This window comes from Pagrus pagrus, assembly GCF_965226575.1.
Source record: "Pagrus pagrus genome assembly, contig: HAP1_SCAFFOLD_65, whole genome shotgun sequence".
Lineage (NCBI taxonomy): Eukaryota > Metazoa > Chordata > Actinopteri > Spariformes > Sparidae > Pagrus > Pagrus pagrus.
In genome coordinates, this window is record NW_028175398.1 from 21,970 (window position 1) to 38,262 (window position 16,293).

At 39.8% G+C, this 16,293-nt stretch overlaps 1 long non-coding RNA gene across 1 annotated transcript; it reads right to left on the reverse strand.

Moving 5' to 3' along the window:
* Window positions 1–509: 509 nt before the first annotated feature.
* On the reverse strand, window positions 510–14,090 carry LOC311253909. Its single transcript, XR_014622041.1, has 3 exons — window positions 13,999–14,090; window positions 1,474–1,636; window positions 510–795 (listed from the first exon to the last, which is right to left on the reverse strand). It is a non-coding gene; the product is annotated as an uncharacterized lncRNA (long non-coding RNA).
* Window positions 14,091–16,293: the final 2,203 nt, after the last annotated feature.

Sequence of the window (16,293 nt, forward strand, 5' to 3'; positions counted from 1 at the left end):
CCAGAATGAGGATGCTGGAGACATCTGTTAAGGACAGTCCAAAGGACAAAGTCAAGGGCATCTGAAGTGCCGGGGGATGCTACCCCAACAGTATACGGCATAATTTATCGCTTAATGAAAGTTTCATGAACCCTAACCCAGGTTTTTGTTTACCAGGCAGTGTAAGTCCCATGTGGCATCCTGTTTTTTTTTTTCTCGTTTTACAAGCATTGGCTTCCGTTTTTGTTTTGGATTATTTGTACATAGTACATACACAGTGGTCCCAGGGATCCAATAGAATTCTATGGGATCCCTGGGACCACTGAGGCCATACTATGTACTACCATGTACTAAAGAGTCCAGACAACAACTTCTATACCTCAGCATATGTGTCCCAATCGACTCAGAATGGCCTGAAACGTGCTCCTAAACATTTTCTGGAACTTTGATTTTTCTTAGTGACACTTCCCTAACGCACTTCTCTCAACTCAAACCCTAATTGGTGGAAAAGTACAAAACCTAATTCTTATTTCTATTCTATTCTAGCCCTATCCCTATACTCTAAGCTTAAACCTAATATTAGATAAAGAAGAACCAAAGTATTGGGAGAAATGATTATAATTGGATTTCTAAAAGGGGAGGGGCTTATACATAAGGATTGGCAAACTAAATTCAGACAGACAGGAGGGTATAAAAGGGAATGACACTGAGACACATCAGTTTGGCACAACACAACAAAGAAACAACATCTACTTACCTGTCCGGGGTGGCTTGCCTGAAGAACTCCTACTCCGGACGAAACGTCACGATGGCCACCTACGGACCAAAAAACAAAAAGCCATATTTAACCAAAATAATGGAAACATATGAAAATTTCGACTCAAACTTAGGACTTTTTAAGACCTTTTTAAGACCAACCTCGCACCTATTCTGGCATACATTTATGAAATAATGCAAAGAAATTCTGTCAGAATAACTAAAAATACCAGCATAACACAGGGAGAAATACGATCACTTCTTTTAATAAACAATACAGTTTGTGTGTGCGCACGCCTGTGTGCAAAAGTATTACAAATGGAGCATACAGCCCTATAAAACTCTGCTGCAATCTCTCAACACTGTAAGAAACAAAACAACTGTGTGAGCAGTGTGTGTGTGCAGATACATTACACAAAAGAACAATGTCTTAACATATTAGACGCAATTATATACAAAACACAATAACTGCAAGGAATGTGTGTGAGTGAGTGAACGTCTGTGTGTGCATGTATTACAATGGAGCTGGAACAGTGTCAACACTGTATTAACAATCAAAACCATAAAAACAACACAAACAACTACAGTGTGAAAAGTGTGTGCATGCACCTGTGTGTGAATGCATTACACTAAAGAACCATTTCTTCATCAAACCATTTCTTCACAAACATTTCTAAAAAGAAAAACACACACTCTTTTGGTCAGACGTTTCCTACAACATAATTTGTCTTCACTGACCGCCACCGTTTTACAATGTAACTCCAGGTGGTGCACAGCCCAGAGAAGAAAAATGGAGAGACGCCGGATCCAGCAGTTGGGCACCCGAACACCGGGGGGTCTCAACGAGAGGATGGAGGGGCCTGGTTCGTTGCGCAGTTGATGGCCTGAGCCTGGGTCGTGCCTGGAGGGGCAAATGTCAATGTGGTGTAACCGTAAAAACATCGTACCAAATAGTTAAACTTGTTCAAAAAAGGTGAAATTCTCAATAAAACACCGTATCAGCTACTTTGGCATAATCTTACATTTGTGTTGTTTAATAATGAATAAAATCAATGGAACGCCATTGTTCTGAATATTATAATTAATTTGGAGAATTGTGTCTGTCAAGTCAACTTCCTAAAGTGTCAAGGTGGTGTAACCAACATTCAAGGAGCCATTTTGTTAATTTGTGCAAAAAGACCACGTGACAGGAAATTATATCACAGAGAAGGACCCCTGATAAGCCAAACTGCTGCATGACGAGACTAGCAACTCTCTTGGCAATCTTGATAATTTGACATTTTTAGGGTATGGTCAGGTGTGCTTAGGGTTACATGTCAAATGGTATGACCCCAGGAAAACATTTATCATTCATAATAATTGTAAAAATAAATATTTATTTTAAAAAATGTGTTTGAAATCTTCACACCGAGGCCACGTGCTTACATAGGTGTCCATCATAATGCCTGTTAAATTTGAATTTAAATTGAAATGTCAAATGGTGTAACTGGTTACACCGTTTGACATTTGACCTCCTCAAAATTATTCATACCCTTGCTAATTGTTGTGATCTTTTATTTTTGTGATAAAATGACTGCACTTTTTCAAGTTTGTTTATGAATTATATGTGACCAATAAGTGAAATAATGACATCAACACACAATTCAAGAAATTCTTTATTTCAGGGGTATTTTATTCATGGATTCCCAAAAAATGCCATGTTCAAAATTATTCATACCCCCGACAATACCTCAACAAAAATGTGGTTATTTTAAGATGTTACAATGGAATAAATACCATTAACATTGCTGAAGAAATTTTAAACACTGATTTAAAAAAACATTGCATCTTCCCAGAAGAGTATGAATAGAGGAACAGTGTTCTGGTCATTCTTAATTTCTGGTCATCATGGTCAAGAAGAAGGAGCTCAATGAGGACCTACCTCAACGTCTTGTGCGTGCCCACAGTGAAGGAAAGGGTTACAAGGCCATTTCAAAGCAGTATGATGTCCCTGTGGCAACCGTCCAGAGCATAATCAACAAGCGCAAGAGCTTCAATACTGTTCAAAACCTCAGCGGGCGTGGCAGGAAGCGTAAGATGTCCCCCAAACTTGCCAGGACAATCTGCCGAGAAGTCAACAACAACCCCCAGACCACAACGAAGGCCCTAATTGAAACGCTTGACCAGGCAGAGACAAAGGTGTTACGGCCCACCATTGAGCGAGTCTTGCACAGAGGAGGTCTCCGTGGACGTAGGCCTCGGAAGACACTGCTGCTCAGGAAGAAACATCTGGAGGCTTGCCTGTCCTTTGCAAGAGGTCATTTGAAGCAAGATTCCAGCTTTTGGTCAACTATCCTGTGGTCTGATGAGACCAAGTTGGAGTTATTTGGCCATATGGATGCTGAATATGTCTGGAGGAAGAAAGGAGAGGCATTCAAACCGAAGAACACTTTGCCCACAGTCAAGTACGGTGGTGGAAGCATAATGTTATGGGATGCTTTGTCAAGGTCCAAGGAATCATGAGAAAGGAGGATTACATCAGGATCCTTGATGAAAATGTGAAGGAATCTGCTGAGAAACTCCAGCTTGGCCACAACTGGACATACCAGCAAGACAATGATCCTAAACATACTGCCGTGGTAGTGAAGAAATGGTTCAAGGACAATGATGTCAACGTCCTACAATGGCCAAGTCAGAGTCCTGACCTGAATCCCATCGAAAACTTGTGGCATCGCTTGAAGACCAGAGTGAAGGCTAGGAAACCGACCAACCTGACCCATCTTGAGGCTTTCGCAAAGGAAGAGTGGGCAAACATCTCACAGGAGACATGCAGGAAGCTTGTGGACACATACAAGAATCGTCTCGAAGCAGTCATAGAAAACAAAGGCTATGCGATTGACTATTAAAGAAAGACATTGGACTAGGGTATGAATAACTTTGAACATGGCATTTTTTGGGAATCCATGAATAAAACACCCCTGAAATGAATCTTGAATTGTGTATTGTTGTCATTCTTTCACTTGTTGGTCACATATAACTCAAACAAACTTGAAAAAATGCAGTCATTTCATCACAAAAATAAAAAATCACAACAACTAGCAAGGGTATGAATAATTTTGAGGATGGCTGTATATATGTCTTCCATTCACTTCCAATTTTAAGCAATATATAGTGCAATATATGTAATTTCATAATGTAGCAGAATGAAGTTGGTGAACAGTGACAATGTTGAAAATGAACAGCAGCTTTAAAAAGACTTAAAACTCCAATAATATGAGAAATGTTAGTCAAAGATTAAAATTTAGATCTGTAAAATTACATTTATTAACTTTCTAGTGTTTCACAATTATTGCAATATAATAGTGCCTCTTTTCCCCCTATAGCTGCCATTATCAAGCCAAGAAAAAGTGGCTCGTCACAGAGCACGAGTCAGTGCAGATCCTGCTGCAAGGGCCAATTACCTTGCCAAAAGGCGCGAAAGGTGGTTTTTACACACACACACACACACACACACACACACACACACTTGAAATACTGTGAAAGAATACTCCAGTAGCTGAGCTTTCCAAAACAAAGCAGGACAAGTTGAGGGAAAAGTGGAGAAAGTACCAGCGAAACTGCTGATGTTCTCAACTTAACCCCACAATCTATGGACATGTCAGATGAGCAAATTCAGCATCTCGACAATCCAGAGCATATGCATAATCATCTCGATGATCGTGACTATGAGCAGCCAGTTACAGAGAGGCTGCAAGCATCCTCAACCCCTGCAAGGAAAGGAAAGGAAAGAAAGAACAAATACTATAGCTCAGTGCTGAAAGAGAGGGAAAAGCTGAGGTCTGCAAAGTTAAAAGGGAACTCCCGGCAGCAAAACAAAAGACAAAAAAAGATAGAGGAAACTGTATTTGCAAAAGACAAAGAAGAAAATGGTCAGTGAAAAGAACAAAATGAAAAACAACAAGAGCCTCACAAATGAAAAGAGAGGCGGTGGCCAGCTTTCTCTGTAGGGATGAGAATAGTCACATGTTATCAGGCAAAATGTATCACGCTTGTGCAAGTGTTGCTATAATGAGATTGAGTTTGAAGGACCTCTGGAGGAGACTGTTCTAACATGGCAGCAGTGGACCAGAGTAGTCACATCTGAAGAAGGCAAAACCTTTGCTAACTTTGCAAAAGTCACACAAAGTGGAAAGTGTGACGATCTGCTGGCTTTGCTTAACAAGAACCTAGACTCTCTAGCTAAGCACCAATTCAACTGGCTCCACCAAGTCAAAACACTCAGAGAGCTGAAAGAAACACTACGTGAGGATGAAGTCTGCATTCGTGTAGACTTCTGAGAAATACGGCTGTAAGCTCAAGCAGTGAAATTCAGGCGTTCCGCTTCGGGGGCAGCCGCTAGCAGGTTACAATCCACGCAAGTGTGGTGTATACAGCCTTATCATCCTTTTCCTATGCCGCTCTCTCTGCCTCTCCCCGCCATGATGAATGTGCAGTATGGGCTCACATGGAACCTGTATTGAGGGATGCCATAGGCAAATGTAACACACCCACCACTCTACATATCATAAGTGATGGACCAGTGACCAGATACAGAAAGAAGAAAAAAAATGTTCTTCTCAACACAATGCCTTTTCTGAGTGGGTTTCAAAGGGTCACTTGAAATTACAGTGAGGAATCGCATGGGAAAGGAGCTCCTGATGTAGTGGGAGGGGCTGTCAAGCGTACTGCAGACACAGCAGTCCAAAGAGGCACTGACTTGCAGACAGCTGAAAAACTTTACAACTTCCTGAAGGATCAGCCCTCAGGCATCGAGTACTTTTGGATATCCGAGGAAGCCGTTTCCAAGTACGACGAATCGGTCCCAACAAATGTCCCGGCCGTAAAAGGTACGCTGCAAATTCGACAAGTGACCTCTGAAGAGCGAGCTGCGATTCAGCGGAGGGAAATTTCATGTTTCTGTGCAAGACCTGATATCTGCAAGTGCTATGATCCAACTGCAGTAGATCTCCGCAACCTGCAATCACAAGACCTCCCCTCAACATCTACCAACTGTCAGCAGGATCTGAAAGGCAAGTTCATTCTGGTCAGATATGAAAGTAAGCCTTTCGTGGGACAGGTCATCCAGGTGGTGGGTGAAGAAGTAAAAGTGAGCTTCATGCAACAACTGGGTAGGAAGAATGTCTTCACCTGGCCTCATCTACCTGACATCCTATTCTATTATGAGTCTAATGTGCTGCACATAATCTCTGAGCCAGAACCTCTGAACTCATGTAACTCAAAACTCATGAAAGACTGGAAACATTTCCAAGCACACACACAGCCCTAAACACACGATTGTCCCTCTCTCTCTATCCCTTCCACCACAACCTCACACACACAACTTTTGACATGTTTTTACACTAATTCATCGCAGTCAAAACATGAGTTCACATGATTTTTGGAAGTTTGTTTTTCAAATTAATTCATAAAATAACACAAGTTCACATGATTTTTTGATGTTTGTTTTTTAAATTAATTCATAAAATAACTTCACATGATTTTTGGATGTTTAATTTATAAAAATTAATTAATCTTGTTGATGTTTTTTCTTCATTGAAAATAATTTTAAAAAGTTCAATTGACCTTGTTCACTGTCATGCTTGATTTTTAGTGCCAGTTTCTTCAACAGACAATGGCCTTTGTAGAAGCAACATAGTCAGGTGGTGTAACTGGTTTGTGTCAATTGGTGTCACCAGTATTTTTTATAAAAAATTGTATAATATACAGGAACATTCATGTGGAATAAGATGTAATCCTCTATTGCAATGTATTAACATGTGCTTTTACAGTTTATACATAATTTGTCAAATATTATTTACAAAACAGTGTTTTCAGCATTTGTCCTGCTCTATATTACAAAAACGCATACAATTTTAATTTAGAATAAGCCTAATAAAATCTATTTTCATGTGATATTTTAAAATTAAGTAACTGTTTTCATAAGTACATTTGCAGACATGAAACCAACATAAATACAAAATATACATTTTAGCAAACCTGATGCAAGCTTTTAAAATTTTTTTATTTTTTTCTTTAATTGCTCATAATGCAAACCCTTATTTGTCACTGACCCGCCTCTGCCTCCTAATTGTGCTGCTGCCTGTCTCTCTCAGACTAAAATGTGAAATGCCCCAACGCCTGTGAGAAAAGACCTTTTTTGTTGTTGTCATAACCATTGCTTGACCCCACACATCAAACATCCAAGATCAAAGATGTTTTGGAAAGCAGTATGGTGTGACAATTTGCTCCATCGCACCACTTTGTGCTGCAGGGTCTTTTTTGACCCCAGAGGACAATTATTAAGGATTAATAATTCATTATTAATTATTAAGTAATTTGATTGGACATAATTCAATCAAATTATCTCAAATTTATTTCAATCACAAAGAGCATAGTATCGGACAACCCTCATTATTTTCAGACCATTTGATGAATAAAAAACAATTTTGACAGGAAAAGATTTAACTTGGGGTCAGAACCCCAGGACAACACGAGGATTAAGGTAAATATGAATTGTTTTTTTCAACTTTGTAAGGTGTCCTGTTCAAGCCGCACGTGCGTGGTCAACTAGGTGATGTGTGGTGACATCTATGTGTCCGCACTGAGCAGTGGGGGAGGGGTAGGGGTTACAGACACAGCACACAGAGAGAGAGAGAGAAACAGGAGGGAGGAAGACACGCGTGAGAGAGAGAACAGCCCCTACAGAGATAACACGCTGGAAAGGTGAGAAAATGAGTGACGGCAGGAAACGCAGTAAAATTGAGTGTAGAGTATTAGACTTGCAGGAAGTGATACAATAGGCATAAATCATGAAAATTAATTTTTTATAGTGAAATAACATTTTACTTTTTTGTATTTAAAATTAAAAGGTTTTCAAGTAAAATTCCTTCTCAGTTAAGATTGTCTAGCCCTGCCTGAAAGAAATGTATTAATTCTTGAGTGTTTGTTGTGGCTATGGAACCCACAATTACCTCTGAAGGGCAATGTGGTTATGAGCAAAATAGAGAACCGTACTCAATTGCACTAAGAAATGTTTGGTTGTTTTTCCATGCGTCTCCCTCGACAATTTTGATGCTCGCAAATGCCAAGCGCATCTCTACTAGAAGGTTGAGATGTGTATATTGCAGTACTTTCAACATCTTAAACCTGAGTATTATGAGTGGCAAGTTATGATAAGCAACTTCACATAGGAATCCATTTTGTGCAACGCTTCTCTGGATTCAGAGGCTTGTAATTCCCAACTAAATCAATTTATTAATACACTTTCTGTTTGAATGTGTAGAAGAGATTGTTCTGAATGTTGAATTTGAGAATCTTATCAAAATAGATTTCCATTAATAAATGACGTGGTTTTATTTTGCCATTAAGTGTGGGGGCGGGGGAGGGGCGCCCCCTCTCCCTCCCTCAGAGGAGAGGGGCTGTGGGTTGAACTTGACAGTTATTTTAAATCACAACATACAGCTCTCCTGAGTAGAAACATGGATTGTGCTGCAAACAAAAGAAACCACCAACCTAATTGCAAATACCAGGTAATACAAATGTGTAACTTAACTCATATATTTAAATAATATTATCTTTTATTTGCAAGACAACTTGTAAGTTTTAATCACTGGCAACAGGTGTTCTGATCAAGGCAAACAGACACTAGCATAAGCTACAAGCATAAGATAGCAAAGGCAATCTAATGTGTGTATGTGTGCATAACTGCGTGTGTGCGTATGTGTTTTTGATGGAAAGAGATACAGACTTGGGCCAAGAATTGGTAACACAGATTTACTGTATTTTTCCATATTTACCAGAGTTTACTCTAATAATGGAGTCAACAGAGCCAGCGCAGTCAGCAATCCAGCCACACTCACAGACACTGGATGAAAAGGTGCGCTTCATATGTGGAAGTGCTCTCCAGGCAGATAAAAATAATCCACACATCAAGAACCCCAGGACAACACGAGGATTAAGGTAAATATGAATTGTTTTTTTCAACTTTGTAAGGTGTCCTGTTCAAGCCACACGTGCGTGGTCAACTAGGTGATGTGTGGTGACATCTATGTGTCCGCACTGAGCAGTGGGGGAGGGGCAGGGGTTACAGACACAGCACACAGAGAGAGAGAGAGAAACAGGAGGGAGGAAGACACACGCGTGAGAGAGAGAACAGCCCCTACAGAGACAACACGCTGGAAAGGTGAGAAAATGAGTGACGGCAGGAAACGCAGTAAAATTGAGTGTAGAGTATTAGACTTGCAGGAAGTGATACAATAGGCATAAATCATGAAAATTAATTTTCATAGTGAAATAACATTTTACTTTTTTGTATTTAAAATTAAAAGGTTTTCAAGTGAAATTCCTTCTCAGTTAAGATTGTCTAGCCCTGCCTGAAAGAAATGTATTAATTCTTGAGTGTTTGTTGGGGCTATGGAACCCACAATTACCTCTGAAGGGCAATGTGGTTATGAGCAAAATAGAGAACCGTACTCAATTGCACTAAGCAATGTTTGGTTGTTTTCCATGCGTCTCCCTCGACAATTTTAATGCTCGCAAATGCCAAGCGCATCTCTACTAGAAGGTTGAGATGTGTATATTGCAGTACTTTCAACATCCTAAACCTGAGTATTATGAGTGGCAAGTTATGATAAGCAACTTCACATAGGAATCCATTTTGTGCAGCGCTTCTCTGGATTCAGAGGCTTGTAATTCCCAACTACATCAATATATTAATACACTTTCTGTTTGAATGTGTAGAAGAGATTGTTCTGAATGTTGAATTTGAGAATCTTATCAAAACAGATTTCCATTAATAAATGACGTGGTTTTATTTTGCCTTTAAGTGTGGGGGCGGGGGAGGGGCGCCCCCTCTCCCTCCCTCAGAGGAGAGGGGCTGTGGGTTGAACTTGACTGTTATTTTAAATCACAACATACAGCTCTCCTGAGTAGAAACATGGATTGTGCTGCAAACAAAAGAAACCACCAACCTAATGGCAAATACCAGGTAATACAAATGTGTAACTTAACTCATATCTTTAAATAATATTATCTTTTATCTATTATCTGTCCTTCAAGGTTAAGGTTTCATATCACAGATCGTGCAGGGCCAATTATTCCAGTCCTAACAACTGTAATCAAGATCTTTTTGCTTATGATGCCAAGTATCACAGAAGCTGCCTTGGACACTATATTTCAGAGAGAAACATTTCAGCAGCCAGACATAAATATCTGTCTGAAAAAAAGTTAAGTGAATATGAAGAAGCTTTCACTAAACTAATTGAAGAAATAACTAGCAAAGTTTTTTCTGAGAATATGACTGTCACAACACTGAATGCTGTCACCGAGAGCTATGTTTCAAAACTGAGTGCAGCTGCAGGACCAAGCATGTATAAATCATGGAAACTCAAAGAGAAATTGATCCAGCATTACGGAGATGAACTGATTTTCATTGAACGTCCTGGAAAATCAGATCTTATCTGTTCTAGTGCCGTCGCTGTTGCTCACGCAATGAGAGGAGCTTCCATACTAAGAGAAAAACTAACAGAGGACAAGGAGCCAATGCCTCAACTGAGAACAGAGACTCTCACTGACAATCAAATCCTACACAAGGCTGCAGGTATCCTAAGGAGAAGTATGGAAGAGGTTAGGCATGAGCCTCAGTTCTACCCAGGTGGTGACACGCTTTCCCTTCTCCAGTGCAGTAAATATGTACCAGCAGAAGTGTATGATTTTGTTAACTGGTGCATTACTTCTGATGCCTTCAGAAAACTGCAGACCTGTAATGATGACCCAGCCATAAAGAAAAATCTACGTGTGATATCTTTTTGCCATGGTGTAATTGCACAGTGCTGCGGCCTGCCGCATATTCGTCACCAACATCAGATATTTATAAAAAGCAATAACATCAGGCAACTACAAGGTCAACTACATTCCTGAGGACCCCATTTTCAAACCTTCAGCTCTACTGCATGCTTCAAGATCACTCAAGCTCCTATAAGTTTACCATTTTCCCTTAAACTTGTTCGTACAGATACTCTAGAGAGATGAAAGCTATGAAAAATACACTTCAAGAGGTAACAAAGGAAAGGAACAGAATGAAAAACCATTGGGTACAAGAACAAGCTTGGAATAAAAAAACACAAGAATCACCCTGAAAAAAAACAGAGCAGCTGCTGCGGGGAAGCCAACTCAAAAACCCCTCCATCAAGAAAATTCAGCTGTTCCACAATGCACTCATTCATGAAGTCTGCCCACAAGAACAAGAACTTGACGCTGTCAGGCAAGGTTCTGAAAAAATATTGGCTACTTCACCAGACAAGGCAATTTTGTTTTATTTTGTTTACCTGAACTTTGGTTCTACAGTGTTAATTAACATCTGTGAAAGAAACTGGAGTCTAGCATCCAATCAATGGGCGGCATATCATCTGTTCATCTGATCAAAATAGAGCATTAGGGATCAAAGTCTCTTTAGCCAGCCTGTTCTGCAGTGCATCATAGGTAGAATAAGATGATGCACAGAAGAGAAAAAAAATTGCAACAGTGACACTTTTGACACTGAAGTGGACTTAGCTTTTAAGCTAGAGATTTTAATGAATCCGTTGACACCAAATACACCATGCTGGCTTACTGGGAAAGGGGTGAAACGTTGCTCCAAAGTTGAAATGTTTTAGCACGAGTGAACTTTGAAGGGGGGAATCTTAATATCGCATGTCATGCTATGTGACTATCTCGCACGCGCACATCGCGATGGCGATGTTCAACCGATATAGCACTACTCAGAAGGTTCAGGATTTCTACCATAATGCAGCACGAATGACAAACAGGACACAATCACGCGGAAGGAAATAAAGCATCAGAGAATGATTCTGACTGATACAGTATTGAACCTCCACAAAAAGTTCACCAAGAAGGAACCAAGAGTGAAGCTCAGTTATTCATCCTTCTGTGCCTTACGTCCATTCTATGTCACAGCACCTAGACCGTCGGATCGTAAGACACGCCAAGTACCGTGAGAATGCTAAGCTGATGCTTGAAGTCCGAAGAGAAATGGTGTCGTCGAGCCTATCAAACTGGAGGATAGTTTTGAACTTGTCTGCTGTTCACAGACAAGCGAGGCACGTCTTCTGCGCTCCTGCACCCGGTGTCTCCACAAACATACACTTCCCACACCACAGCAAGACCAGACCAATGTTGAATGCCAGCAATGGGAACGAGTTCAGGATCAACACAAGACTTGTTGGGAGAGCTTCTCCTACGATATGAAGACAAACTGAAGACAGAAACAACAACACACGTGTGCTCATTTCAGAACCAGACCAGAGAGTACAGCAGCATGATCGAGAAGTGCAATGATAGCACAGTAAGTGTGCGTGTTGACTTTTCTGAGGCGTGGAAATGCAAGTATACTTCTGAGGTGCAGTCATGCCATTTTGGTCAGAATCTCCCACAGCTCAACCTGCACACTGGCATGTACTATACAAAAGAACAGAAGACAGGCTTTTGCACAGTATCAGAATTCAAGCGACAAGATGCGTCTGCCATTTGGACTCACTTGGAACCAGTCCTGACAGATATTCGTTTAAAGTTTCCAAAAGTTGATACTATTCACTTTTGGTCAGATGGCCCCAGCAAGCAATACAAGAACAAGAAGAACTTTTCTCTCCTCTGCAGTGTCCCTCCAACTCTAAGTTTCAAGAGAACAACCTGGGAGATATACAACCTGTCTGCTGAAGTCATGGATTTCATAGAGGAGAAACATATACACCATATACTTCCCAATAAAGCTAAATGAGTGGTGGAGTGATGTAAAACAGTCAGGGAATACTCACAGGAGTTCACGAATTATCATTATTATTATTTTTGTGCCAGATGTGTTTTGTGGCATTTACACAGAATGCTTTCTTTAATTTGAAACATTTCAGTTTATGGAAAAGAGACTGTAAGACGTAGTTATTCATTTATCTGTTCTTCACGTCTAGTTTACAGAAGAATATGATCTATATTATTTTATGAGTGGGGGGCACTACATGACAGTTAAATATGAGGTCAGTGATGAATTCTATCTTATTGCTACTGGTAATGATTTTTTTTTTTACTTATGATGATTATTAAGGGGTACTTTTATTAATGATAGCCTATTGCTAATTGAACATGTTTCTTATTGAATGTTTGCCACATTGCTCACAATTGTTATTTGTTATCTGTTCTTCACTTCCAATATACAGTTTACAGAAGAATATAATGTATTATTTTATGAGTAGGGGACACTACGTGACAGTTGAAGATGATGTCAGTGATGCATTTTACATTATTCCTACTCGTAATTACTTTATTTTTTACTATGATGATTTGATATTTGATGGTATGTAAGTAAACGTTGTATGATGTTAGATCTTTTAAAAGGAGTACACGTGAAACAGTATAAAAAATGAACAAAAGTGAATATTCGACATTTAACAGCATATGTTTACTAACGATGCCAGATAATGATTTAAAAACTCTAAATACATATTAGACAAAATAAATTAAAATGTATTTGCTTTTTATCATGTCTGCGGTGTGGACAAAAACAAAGTAATAACTGGAAGAACGCCTATTTTATGAAGAAAATACAAAATGAGGAGGTTGCACCGATACATTGCTCAACAGCCAAGACCTTGGTCTATAATGATATACCTTCAGATTTTGTTATTTAACTAACTTTTTATTTTCCAAATTAAAACCCGTTTTATTCAAATTCCCAAGAATCGGTGAAAGCCACTGGACCAGTTCTAGGTTCTGATGGAGTGGGGCGACAGATTAAAATTAAACCAGAGACCAGGTTCTTTAAAATTAAAGCCTGTACTTTACTTAAAGTAAACAAGAACAATAAACACAACAGTGTTCAGACAGTGTCTATCGTATACTGCAGGTATGGGTTGGTATTCGCTTTCCCTTTTTCAGGTTTCTTTTCCTGAATAAGAAATATTCTTCCTTAATAATTCATCCAGGTAGGATGATTTAAATTATGTTAGACCGGTCTGTGACCAACTATCTCAATTTATGGTAATAGGTTGCACCTATTTTGGTTTCGTTATTTTTCTATTAATTCCATAAGTAAAAAAACCTTTCCACTATTTAAAAGCATCTAAATCCAAATAAAGTAAAACAATATTACACCTTAAATCACAATATTGACAATTATGAAACAGAATGTAAACATGTAACACTTCAGTTCAAGTTCAATAAAGTTAAAGTTCAGTGAAATATCTCCAACACTCCTACCTCTCTGGCAGCGAGTTTACCAGTAATCCATCTGGCAAATCCTCATTGAAGCGATGAATATGAAGGTGAAGATGAAGATGTCTTTTAGGGACGACGTCTGTGGGTTTGGCTCGCGATCTTGTGTCCCACGGTCGCGTGCGTATGTGTTGTCTCCCGCGCCGAGGAAGAGTGTCTCTCTCTGGTTTAGCTAAGGCGATTACCTCTTTGCTAGCGACCAGTCACTCCTTCAAGTGCAAACAGTACAACGAAGCATCAATAAAACGAGCTGAAACTCACCAAAACCGCTGTGGCTTATTCAAACATGGTCCTCATGAAACACCAAGTACATGGGTATTATTTTCCAGGCGTTAAACCAACTGTCTCTGTAACTATTTCACCGTTAATTTCTCTGCTTCTCTCCCCTCCCCCCTCGCTCTCGGCTCTGCTCAGCTGAGCTGAGCGCTATGCGTAAACACGGGCAACGAGTGTCTTAAAGGGGAAGCGTCATCACATTTCTTAAAGGCATGTTTTAAATCATTTCCATGCAATTATTGCCAAATCTGTGTTAACTGGCTCTTAATGAAACGCATGCATTTAATCCAAAAACATACTTATGCTTCTAATTCTTTGTCATTTCCACATATTAATCCTGTGCTAACTCAACAAACCATACAAACTGAGGTAGAAACTATTCAAGAGGGTTGAGTTACTCCCTGCCTTGTAGGCTACACTATTTATTAATAGAAAAATAAAAGCTCAATTTCAACAAACCAAACTGATGAACTGAAGTGACTGACAGTAAATCACACACTGTTCACTTAATTTAAATTTCCACAGAAGACAATAATTTTCACAAAACTATATCAGGTTGCAGTGTCTCATGCAGCATTTTAAGCGGGGTTACCCATTGTTTATTTTACTCCTGAAACCTGGCATCTTTTAGCTTTCGCAAGTGCATCGATATCAGGTGTCACATCCTGACTGGCAGCCAATTTCAGGATGTTATTCAAGTGCTTGTGCGTGAGCCTTGAGCGCAGCTTTGTTTTATTGATGCTCATTACAGAGAAAACTTGCTCACAAAGACATGTGGTTCCAAACATGCTCAACACTTTTGCAGCAAGGGCTGTCGAGTTGGGGTGACCTGGCAAGAGATACTGATAAAATATGTCCAAGCCAGCTGTGGCAAATTAGCCCTTCAAATCTGAGTCACGAAAATGTGAAATTAACACCTTCATGACGTTAACACGTAAACACGTTTGACACCCCTGTTCTAAATCTAAAGGGAAATTTTGACACATTCGAGATTCTCCTCTGAAAATTGTGACACCACACACAATACAGTGAAATTCTATGAAATCAGAATTATTGCTTCAGTAATATTTGGCCGATGTATGTATATGTATATATTTATGTAGCACTTTTGTTTCTATTCTGTCTACCAGTTACTACTTAGTTATTGTAGCCTACAACAGAGTTAGGAAGTCCCTATAACAGATATATTCCTGTGTTGCAGAAGAACCTCAGCGATATTGATGAAAAATGATGGGCTCTGACTGCCATTGTTTTACATACATTCAAACTTAAACTTACACGGGGTCAAACTAGCAGTAGCAGCTACAGGTAAACAAGCCGGCTGTCGGGGGTGCGCGCGCAGCTCAGAGATGACATCTTCCAGGTCGGAGGTAGTGGGTCAACCTACAGACCGCGGATGTTGATAACAGACAGAGGGGAATAGCACTAGTAACAAAATATTGGTGAAATGAACTAGTTTTGTGGCAGATAATGCTCATAGAGGCTGCGCTTCAGTGCCCCGAACACTCCAGTCCAGTCCGGTCCAGGTTGTAAAAAAACTGTAGTTCCCCTTTAAGTAGTTTCTGTGCTTACAATAATGTTTGTGTCTTAATTGAGAAAAATAACTTTTTCTCTGATCTAAAACAGAGCTCTGAGCTGATCTCCTCTGAAGATAAGGGGTCAGGTGATTGGCAGCCCCAAAAGAATGGAACAGAAGAAGAGGATTCTGAAGAGGAGGAGGAGGAAGAGGAGGCCAGTGTGAAGCGAAGGCTTCCCCAGCTGCGAAAGAAAAGGCCTGCACCCACACCCGGGAACAGTCCGGTGAGAGCTCCAATTTAATAAAGTTGGAATTTCTCTAATCCACCCAGTCATGGCCCATAGCCATGACAATAGCATTTCATGATGATGATATGATAACAACATAAACATTTCATTTTTAAGTATGATAACTAACAACAGCAGAGCTAGGGAGAGGAAGTGTTGGTAAACCTAAATTTGGTTGAAAAAATTTCCACATTGAAGCCA